We start from the raw sequence: 11,294 nt of genomic DNA on the forward strand, positions 1-11,294 counted from the left end.
GACAACACTCGCTAGAAGCTACAGGACAAAACTCGCGTCCAGAAGCTCATACACAGACAAAGTGGCCAAGTTCCAGATGACCCTCATTAGATCATGACACTTCAAGGCACGCAAACAGATGTCGCTGTTTCCCAACATAGTGTAATCACACTTTTATGTTTTTATACACTATAGTTCTGTTTCTTTATCAAAATCCCATAAAGTAAAATATTGAGTTTTGCGGGTGCGAGAATAGATCAATGATAGTGGTGAACATCTCTCAAAAAAAAATGTGATTCAATTCAATATGTATCTCACTACTGTACATATAAGGTGCAATGTGAGTCATTTGAAAGTGGAACAATTCAATTGGAATTAGGATTCAAATTGATATGGTAGGGCTAAGTTCGAGAGGGTTTGATGTGCAATGAGTTCCTTCCTATCATTTTACATTAAGAATTAACTTGTCAATACTGTATGTAATGTAGCATTTGCTTCATAGAAAGACTGGAGAAGAAATACATTTGTAGTTTGTTTTTTTGTAGTTTTTTTTTTTAGAGGCGGGGGCCAACCCCAGTTTTTGATGGAAAATGCATATTGAAGGTTAATCAGGGATTTTTGAAGAATGTTTTGGATCATACCCGGATTTTCGCAAACAACAATATACTAGTTAAGTAATTAAACTTATACCACAGTATTGGGACAGCTAGTCATTGGACCAACAGTCACAGAAGAGATTATTTTGTCAGTTTGGTGTGGCTCCTGCGTGACTCGCATACCAGGCAGTTCAGCAGATACATGTGGAAGGCTTGTGAAATCCAGCCTAATGCTCAGCAACGTGAAACCTTCACCTTGAGTCAAAACAGTCTAGCGGTAACACTGTGCGGCACCCAGTCACACTTCATGCATGTTGCAACACAAATGGCTGCTTGTCAAGGCATTATAAATAAAAGACTTGGCTAGACTACACGGATGACGACAATACGTCACATGAAATATGGGGCACTTTCATGATAGCTAATGCTTCTTACCTTCCCCTAACCTCACATTTACAATATGTGTGCATGTGTTAATGGGCAGACAGCTGTTTCATTTATGTGTATATGTGACTTGAAAGACAGGTGTTTAATATTATCTGCAACTGATTGTGTGGGCAGAAGTTGACATTATGTGCTTGGGCACAAACAGATTTGAGTGATGTGATAAACATATTGTGGTCGTATATGCTGGCGTCAGTATGGAAAAATTACTTTTTAATAGCTTGTATACAAATGATTGGGTCTCAGAAGTGGCTGGTCACAACACCAAGTGTGAAATTACACAAACACAATCATTCATCATCATCAAATCGTCACAATTAGTTGTGCAATTTTATATAATGATGGAGTTTCCTTGACTTGCCATTTGACTAAGCAACCCAAGATGCTCCAAGATTATCAAGACATGTAACTATAGCAGCCTACAGTTGACAAAAAAAGAAGGAAACAATATAGATACAACATGAGAATGGTCTTTATGTTTCTGGTCTTGCTATCAGTTTGCTTTGGCAATAATTGAGTATTGAACAATCATCATGTTTTTATTTTCACGTTATTTCTTCAAAATTAAGTGCTTATTTCTATATTGTATTGTGTATTAGAGAAACATGGATTTGCATTTTGTTTTATATAGCTGCTTCAAAAGTGTCCCCTCTGCATTTGTCGCACTGTTGTTATGTTGGGTCCTGGAATTTGGACAAGAACTACATAAATCAACAAATCGTCTGGCTCTCATTTTTTCTATTTATAAATAAATATAAACCTCATTTTCATGTTTGACTAAACCCTTAAAAGCATGGTTTTAGGGTTGGAATTATCCATCCATCCATCCATTTTTTGACCGCTTATTCCTCACAAGGGTTGCTGGAGCCTATCTCAGCTGGCTCTGGGCAGTAGGCGGGGGACACCCTGGACCGGTCGCCAGCCAATCGCAGGGCACACAGAGACGAACAACCATCCACACTCACAACCACACTAGGGACAATTCGAAGCACCCAATTAACCTGCCATGCATGTCTTTGGAATGTGGGAGGAGACCGGAGTACCCGGAGAAGACCCACGCAGGCACGGGGAGAACATGATGCAAACTCCACCCAGGAAGGCCGGAGCCTGGACTCAAACCGGAGTCCTCAGAACTGGGAGGCGGACGTGCTAACCACTCATTTACCGTGCCGCCGGCTTGGAATCAATTATTTCTATTTACATTCATTTTTGAAGCTGAAACATTTGAGAAAAGACTGTGGTAAGAGAAGAAGAAACATTTGGTAAGAGAAGAAGAAAAATAACCTTGAAGCAGATGAATTTGAAGTAGAAATACTTAAGTCCAGTGTCTCAGTGCCATGCCAGTCTTAAAAAAAAAAAAAAAAAATCACCACCAGCAATGTGGATGACTAAGCAACATTAGTGGTTTTGTTCAGTGATGTTTGCTGCTGATTTTAACAGTTTTGTAATGCCTGGTTTAGCTTGCAGCAGAAATTACTGAACAGTTTTTAAGGACTTTGATTTGGATGTTCCTTCACTGGTTTGGTGCATTTGAGGCCGTCTGTGCTGTTTGACAAAGAAGCACCAAATGAAAATGTAAACTGCAATGTTTGTTTCTTGTGATAGCTGTAAGCCATTCAGGTGCTAGCTACTTAGCCACTGATTGGCTAGCTGCCATTTGTTTGTCGATTGTGATAAAAAAAAAAAAAGTACAGTACTTATGTGTATATTATGTATTTGACGATTTTCCCTTCTGTTCGTGGTTTATTTCCTTTTATGTTTGTGTGACCGTGTTAAATAGACCCTTCCAGCTGACATCACTGCTTAGCTTCCGCTGAGCCTCACGGAGGGGAAACATCCCATAACAAATGAATGTAGAGAGCTTGATTTTCGTCGAGCGTTTTCGTTAAAAGGTGGGAAATATGTCAAGTGTCACAAAAAACGTCCCGAGTAGGACACAACATTACTACGACTCATTGAAACCAGTGGTTTGGAGCCGCTAGCTGCAACAAAGGAGTTTGTTGGAAGGCAAAGTGGAAATGGAAGCTTCAGGTATGTTGTTTTTGCTTGAAACAGTACGACAATCACTACTTTTGGTGTAAATTGTCACTCATTAAATCGTTTATGTTGGGATATACTTGTCTTGCTGTATATCGAAGTCTTCAAGCTATCTTAGCTTACTAGCTACTAACAAACAAATTGATGCCCTGCCCTCCACCGCAAGGGGCACACTTAAATGTGACGTCACACTGGAAGGGTCTATAGAAGAAATCGTGAGATGGATCAGCGACGCAACATCACACCAACTCATTTGTAAATTAAGACAGGATTTAAAGAGTTTGGATTTAAATTATTAATAAAATATGAATGTCAAATATTAATTTTACACTGGACGAATGTGCTAGCATTTTATTTTTTTCTCGTTTTACAGAAAACGGTCAATTTGAAAACACAGTTGTGCTGTTGTACTATGGATGGGTTGACTGTGAAACTGAATTTCCCTTCTGGGACAGTCCGACGATTAAAATTATTCTGAATCTGACTAAAAAGGCATCACCATGACACGAGCGTTTCCAAAAGTCAAAGTAAAGGATGAATCCCAACGAAGAATCAAGTGCATTTTTTAAAATATACACTTTCAAAAACAGACAGTTGAAGGTCATTCAATTAAAGGAAATTGTCACATTACCATCTTTTCGTCGTCCTGTTGCCATTCCCGCTCTTCATAGCAGCGTGGCTCACTGAGGCACCCCGAGCTGTCCCAGCTTGAGAACTGCGACCAAATGCTATTTGACAACTTTCAACAAGCCGTATGCCTTCGCCAAGTACTCAGCTTCAGCTTCATGCCGTCACTCATTTCTCATTTCTACTCTATGGCTCTATATTCTTTATGTATCTGCCTCTCTGAGCTCTCTCTTTTCTGCGGCTACGAGTCGAATGGCGGCTGCATGCTGGTTGGAAAGTGACCAAACATGAGGAGAGGTGAGAGTGAGAGCACGAGCGAGAGAGGGAGAGGGCGGGAGTTTGCAGCCAATCCACGTTCGTACTTTTCTTTCTCACTGGTGCTTTCTTTCTTTTTTTTTTTTTTTTTTTTTAGAGAACGTTGTGAGCCGTGACACTCAACGAACTCTGATGAGAAATCAACATTCGCTACCTTTGCAAACACTTATAAACATTCACCACTCAATGGGATACGGACTTAAACAAATACATGTTCAGCACTTTACGTTTCTTTTTACCACACAGTAGTTAAATTGATAGTTTTACAACATAAGGGGATCACTGAAGCAAAAATCTTTTTTTTTTTTTTTTTTTTTTTTTTTTTTTTTTTTTTTTTTTTTTTTTAAAGAGCTCAGAATTGTTCATTCGGTAGTCTTACCGATTCAACGTCTTGTCATCATTGCTCTTTTTTTTTTTTTTTTGTTTTTTTTTTTTTGTGTGTGTATGTGTGCGTGCGTTTGCGTGCGTGCGTTTGCGTGCGTGCGTGCGTGCGTTTGCGTGTGTGCGTTTGCGTGCGTTTGCGTGCGTGCGCGTGCGTGCGTGTGCGTGCGTGCAAATACGTATAAATTTATACTCATTCATTCACCTAAAACCTTATAAATATCCCATTACCCTTCGCCTTAACCAGGTACTTCAGAATCTTGCCAGAGTCGTGAGATTTAAATGGTCAGGAGACCAGAGAAAAGGTCAGAAAAAAAAGAAATAAAGAGAAAAGAAAGGTAAATCAAAGTGAAATCCAGCACCGACCAAACACTTCCTGCCTTCCCCATGATTACAAAATCAAAGTCTTACGCCAACCCCGGAAGCCTCTAAATTCCAGCAAATTTAGCGAGATCTCAAGAGCCCAGAGGAAAAACTAAAGAGAGGAAGGAGGGAAGGATCGATAAGGCAGAGTGAGATCCATAGAAGCCAGTACATCCAATCCATCAAAGTGAAGTCCAGCACCAACAAGACCCCTCCTGCGTGGTTACAAAACCAGAGTCTTATGCCAACCCCAGAAACCTCATACTTCTAATAAATTAAGATCTGAAGTGACCAGAGGAAAAACTAAAGAGAGGAAGGAGGGAAGGATAGATAAAGCAAAGTGAGAACCACAGACACCAGCACCAACTGATTCAAGGGGCTGTGGGAGGGTGAGGGTACTTCTGTTGAGTTTCAGTAGATGCTGGTGCGACGGATCTGGCATGCATAAGGACCACCACCAAAGAAAGAAGCCGTCAACCGCGGTCCAGCAAAGCGAGCACAGGCAAGAAACTGAATGGATGTACTCACCACTAGAGGCTGCTATTGTATTATTCTTTCATTCTGATTGTTCAATTGTAACAAACGTCTGTGATTGTCTTTACTAAGAACAGCTCACTAGGGATGCGTTTGTATGCCAGCTGTGCTTTTTTATTTTTTATTTTTTTATTTTAAATATAAACGTTTTAGTTAAACAAAAAAAGTAATCAATACAAATCAATCAAATCATACAATCAAAGCATCCCCAGGCGGCGGCAGCACCAAGGCCACCCCCACGCCACCCGAGCGGACACCGGTCGGCGAGCCGACCCAGACGGCCGGAACATCCCCGCCCCAGCCCCGGCCCACACCCCCGAGCCCAAGGCCGCAGAATGAGGCCCGGCGGGTCCCCACAGCGCCCCACCGGTCCCCAGCCCCCATCCCCCCACGACCCCCCCGCACCCCACCCAAACCCGCCACCCGCCACGACCCAGGCCCCGCCACCCCCGGCCCCCAAACCCCCCGAACACACCCCGATACAAAATCCGCCGGGAATCCTTAGATACATTGCTTGTAAAGCTGTGGACCGGATATCGCGTTGCTGTGAATCGGTTACGAGTGAGGCTTTATGGTTTTCATAACAATAGCAAGAGTTCTGCACCGTGCTCTACTTGTTTACATTTCAGTAGCAGCACTATTCCAGCTACTTCCGTGTTTACAGAGAGCTAGCAAAGTAGCGCTCAGAGACGCTTCATTCCCCGGATGTTGTAAACATAATGCAAAGACGTTACGCACCTTGGGGGGGAGCCTACCGTCAACGCCGTGCTCGCGACACGGCGCGCGCGCTCACAACGAGTGACAACATGCAACAGTGGAGACAGTTAGCAGAAGCCGGTGCCGTACATCTCGGTATTTCCCATGGCTATCGAGTCCTCTCGGTGCACTTGTATGTCCCGGGCCGGCGTTGGTACTGCGCGCGAGCAAAAAAGAATAACTCCCGTGACGATCCAATGCATGGATTCAAACGACACAGGTATGTCCCACACCAGCTAAGCTAAACGCACACTGCAAGTATCTCATTTCTCAGTTTGTGGCTCCCTGTCAATGTACACAACTAGCATGAGCAGCAGGGAACTGAGACGTGCCCGCAATTACGTCATCAAACTCAAAATGAACGACAGCCCAAAAAACAAAACAAACAGTCGTGATTCCGTGGTCATCATCGTGTCTCAGATTAAAAAAAACAAAAAAAGATGTCATACATTAACCAAAAATGAATGTGATGGCAAAGAAAAACAAAAATTGTTAAAAACAAAAATTGTTAATAAAAAGGGAAATGCACTTTTGTAAATATTTTTGGATATATTAAGTTGTTAAAAATGTGTTTGATAGATTTATTGTTCCATAAGGTGGCTTCATATTTCTTTTGGCTGGACGGTAGGTTTATGTCATGTCTTAAATTTATGTTTCTGAAATACTTCACAATGTGGACATATTCTGTTTAATTGTGTTGGTGTCTTTTTAAAGGTTAAATATTTATATTTCAAATTGAATTATCAGCCTTTTGTTTTCCTGATCCTGATTTTGAATTAAAAAACAAAAAACAATTATAACTGTCAATAACAACTAATAATTAGAGATAGACAGATAATCGGCCGGGCCGATAATCGGGGCCGATATTTGACATATTGGTACATATCGGTATCGGTCTGTTTTATTAATCTGACGGCCGATATGAGCGATCCATTTAAAACTCCGTCTTTTCGCTTCGAATGCAGCCCAGAGCGTCTCTGTCTGTTATGGAGTCCAACTCCAGCAATGTAACGCCCATAGCAGCATTTGATTGGTTAGCCGTGCAAGAGCCAGAACCAATCAGTAGTGTATGCCGTGTATCACAGTAGCCGGTCACACACGCACCCACAACGCGAGACACATGCTTCGAAGGTAAGTTAAAAGAGAAGAGACTCCGCTGAACTTTTCACCATGATAAGCTAAACACTCGTTGTGCACCTCGTTAAAGTCCGCTCCGTAACAAATTAAGTGTCTCAAACACCGTTTAACTACTTGAACGTGTTCTCTTCCATATGTTTGGCATTAGTAGAGAAGTGCACTAAAGTATAGTGTGCTTATTTGCTCATTTTGTCTCTCTTTTCACGTCATGTCTGCCGTCAGTTGGGACATTATCCTCTCAATGGATGCCACTAATATGTAACATCTACGGCCGTACACGGCTGCAATTAATGTTCAGTGATGTAATTTCGTTACGTGCATCATACTTTGAATAATGAGCTCATGTTTGGTGTGTTGTATAACTTTCTCGTGTGTTAGTAACTATTCATGTGGACTAGGGGTGTGAATTGCCTAGTACCTGACCATTCGATTCGTATCACGACTCACAGGTCACGATTCGATTCGATACCGATTAATCCCGATACGAATTTATAAGTCGATTGTTGCGATTTTTTTTCATTCAAATTTAGAAAATACTAATCAGTAAGCTTGTAGAGTGTAAGATTTATATGAAAATGTATTATTTATTTATCTGAAATTTCAGTCTTATAGAGGTTGTAATCTGTTTCATGTTTGAACAGCATTAAAATAAAATATTAAGGCTTAATGTTCCGTTCATATAACATTCTTCCATGCTCAAGGTGTGAATCCTAAAAAAAAAAAAAAAAATAAAAAAAAAAAAAATATTGATTCTGCCGATTATTGAATCGATTCGAGAATCGCGCGATGTAGTATCGCGATATATCGCCGAATCGATTTTTTTTTAACACCCCTAATGTGGACAGCTAAGATAGTGCTTGTTAATGTGAATTAGCAATGTTGCAGCCCAGTTATTATTTAGACAAGTACATCTGTGCCATTAAGTGATACAGTACAGTACAGTAGTGAGAGAATAGTGTGCCCATATACACACACGTGTCTATAAGTGTAAAACACATTAAACAGCAGAAACTGGCAGCGGTCCACCGCAACAATGTCTGTTTAACCAAGTTATTCTTACTATTATTATAACAAAGTTATTTTACTCTACCTTTTTCTGCGTTGATTGGGGCATCCTAAGTGGCAGTAAACTACATGATGAAGTGTCTTTTGACAGTTCTCTTGTAGAGAGGAGTAGCATGATATTGCTGTTCTCGATTTAAGATCCTCAGCTTATCAAAACTGTCTATATGGTAACAATAACAATAATCATAATAAGGTCTACAAGAACTGTATGGTGTTCAGGGATGAATAATTTTTCTCATGGAATTTTTTAATTTATTTTTTCTGTAGTAATAAGTAATGCCACAGCTGATGCACATTTTGAATGACAGGGTTCCTCCTATTACTTCAAAATATAAAAATATAACATTTATAGAATAAAACTACAAGTATCCCAAATGCTATAAAAGGTAATGTCACATTGGCCCCACATTTAACTCCCCCCGCCACCAACGTCTTATTGCAGATAGAAGGATGTAAAATGAAAAGTGCAGTGTGAGAATCCATTGTAAAGAACTGTTAGGGTTTGCATTATTCAAAAATTTGGTGCCAACATTTTAACTTTTACTGCAAATGAATATCGGCTTCAAATATCGGTTATCTGCCTCCTTGACTACCGATAATCGGAATCGGTATCGGCCCTGAAAAAAGCATATCGGTCTATCTCTAATAAATATTTAAACTGATAAATTTTTCAGTCATATCGCCCAGCCCTTTGTTCTGATCCATTTAAATAATTGATTCAATATATAAAAATATAGAAGACATTGTTGTTGTTCTTTTTTTTACACATTTGTAGATACTGTAAAAATTTGTGGTGTTTTAAGATTAATGTTTACAAGCAACAAATGTCACTATAAGTTTTGAATATTGAAATTAATCGTATCGAATCGAAAATCGTATCGTTCCCACTTAATCGAACCGTTTCGAACTGTTCTGTTCTGAAAGATAATCGTTTTTCAATCGAATCGCAACTTGTGTACGAGATACATATTGAATCGGCCTCATGTCAGAGATTCCCACCCCTAAGTTGAAGGGTGAAGACGGTGTTTCCACCCTTCCCCACCCCACCAAGAAATGTGTTGTGTGCCCTATGTGTATATTTACAAAGTGTATAGTGCAAAACGAGTGAAGTGAGTAAGAGGAGCGACCAGCGGGGCCTCACCCAACCCGGCGGGTGTAGGTGGCACGCCCGCCCCACAGCACCCCCCCACCCCCCACCCGCCCCCCACCCCACCCATCTGGCACCACGATAGGCGGACAGGGCCAGCGCAGCAGGGCTACTGGACAGCCCAGTTCTACCGGAGTGGGGCAGGCCTCAAACCCCCACCCGGCCCCCGGAGCCCGACGCCCGGGCCGGGGAGGGAGCCCCAGGCCGAGGGAGGGGGAGGGGGCGGGGGGCAGACAGGGAAGGGGGGAGGGGGAAGCGGGGAGGAGACGACAAGAAGGCGCTCCTATTACTTCAAAATATAAAAATATAACATTTATAGAATAAAACTACAAGTATCCCTTCCCTCTCTGCGCTCTTCCCTCTCTGCGCTGCTGCCCGGTGCCGGTTTCCGGGGGGGGGGGGGGGGTGGGGGGTTCTCGCGGGGGGCCGGGTTCGCGGGGGGGGTGGCGGCCGTCGGGGGGGGGGGGGGGGGGCGGCTTGTTTGGGGGGGGGGTGGAGGTATGGGTGGGTGGGGGGTTGGGTGCTGGGGGTCGGGGTGTGTTCGGGGGTTTGGGGGTCGGGGGTGGTGGGGCCTGGGTCGTGGTGGATGGCGGGTTTGGGTGGGGTGCGGGGGGGTCGTGGGGGGATGGGGGCTGGGGACCGGTGGGGCGCTGTGGGGGCCCGCTGGGCCTCGTTCTGCGGCCTTGGGCTCGGGGGGGTGGGCCGGGGCTGGGGCGGGGGTGTTCCGGGTGTCTGGGTCGGCTCGCCGACCGTTGTCCGCTCGGGTGGCTTGGGGGTGGCCTTGGTGCTGCCGCGGCCTGGGGATTCCGGGGGGGGGGGGGGAGTGCTCGCTTTGCTGGACCGCGGTTGACGGCTTCTTTCTTTGGTGGTGGTCCTTATGCATGCCAGATCCGTCGCACCAGCATCTACTGAAACTCAACAGAAGTACCCTCTCCCTCCCACAGCCCCTTGAATCAGTTGGTGCTGGTGTCTGTGGTTCTCACTTTGCTTTATCTATCCTTCCCTCCTTCCTCTCTTTAGTTTTTCCTCTGGTCACTTGAGATCTTAATTTATTAGAAGTATGAGGTTTCTGGGGTTGGCATAAGACTCTGGTTTTGTAACCACGCAGGAGGGGTCTTGTTGGTGCTGGACTTCACCTTGATGGATTGGATGTACTGGCTTCTATGGATTTCACTCTGCCTTATCGATCCTTCCCTCCTTCCTCTCTTTAGTTTTTCCTCTGGGCTCTTGAGATCTCGCTAAATTTGCTGGAATTTAGAGGCTTCCGGGGTTGGCGTAAGACTTTGATTTTGTAATCATGGGGAAGGCAGGAAGTGTTTGGTCGGTGCTGGATTTCACTTTGATGTACCTTTCTTTTCTCTTTATTTCTTTTTTTTTCTGACCTTTTCTCTGGTCTCCTGACCATTTAAACCTCACGACTCTGGCAAGATTCTGAAGTACCTGGTTAAGGCGAAGGGTAATGGGATATTTATAAGGTTTTAGGTGAATGAATGAGTATAAATTTATACGTATTTGCACGCACGCACACGCACGCACGCGCACGCACGCAAACGCACACACGCAAACGCACGCACGCAAACGCACGCACGCTGTGACGACTCAGCAGAGTCGATGAACAACAGATCCCAAAAATGCAGGCTCAGAGCAGGAAAACAATCTCGATTTATTCTTTTTGATAGACCGATTGCACAAAGCTTGCTCGCAGGCAAGTAGGCGAAATTTACAGAGGTGTCCCTGCACACAGGCGAGGAACACGGAAGTAACAAAAGGCACTTGCAAAAGGCAAGGAGGAATTGGGAAACACAAATCTCCTGCAAAAGGCAGGGAACACGAATGTAACAAAAAGCGCTTGCAACTGCAAGGAAAACTAACATAACCAAAATCGCTTGCAAACGGCAAGGAGAACTAACGTA

General features: G+C 43.4%; 1 protein-coding gene across 3 annotated transcripts in view; it reads right to left on the reverse strand.

Annotated features, from left to right (window-relative positions):
• The window catches only part of LOC144014818 (pleckstrin homology domain-containing family G member 4B-like), a 36,760-nt gene extending 32,825 nt beyond the window's left edge, over nucleotides 1-3,935 (reverse strand). For all 3 annotated transcript variants that reach the window (XM_077515115.1, XM_077515116.1, XM_077515114.1), the window contains exon 1: nucleotides 3,688-3,935. The gene's annotated coding sequence lies outside the window, so the exon portion shown is untranslated. The remainder of the gene's footprint in view (nucleotides 1-3,687) is intronic.
• Between the last annotated feature and the right edge of the window lie 7,359 nt (nucleotides 3,936-11,294).

Source organism: Festucalex cinctus, chromosome 2 (assembly GCF_051991245.1).
Source record: "Festucalex cinctus isolate MCC-2025b chromosome 2, RoL_Fcin_1.0, whole genome shotgun sequence".
NCBI lineage: Eukaryota > Metazoa > Chordata > Actinopteri > Syngnathiformes > Syngnathidae > Festucalex > Festucalex cinctus.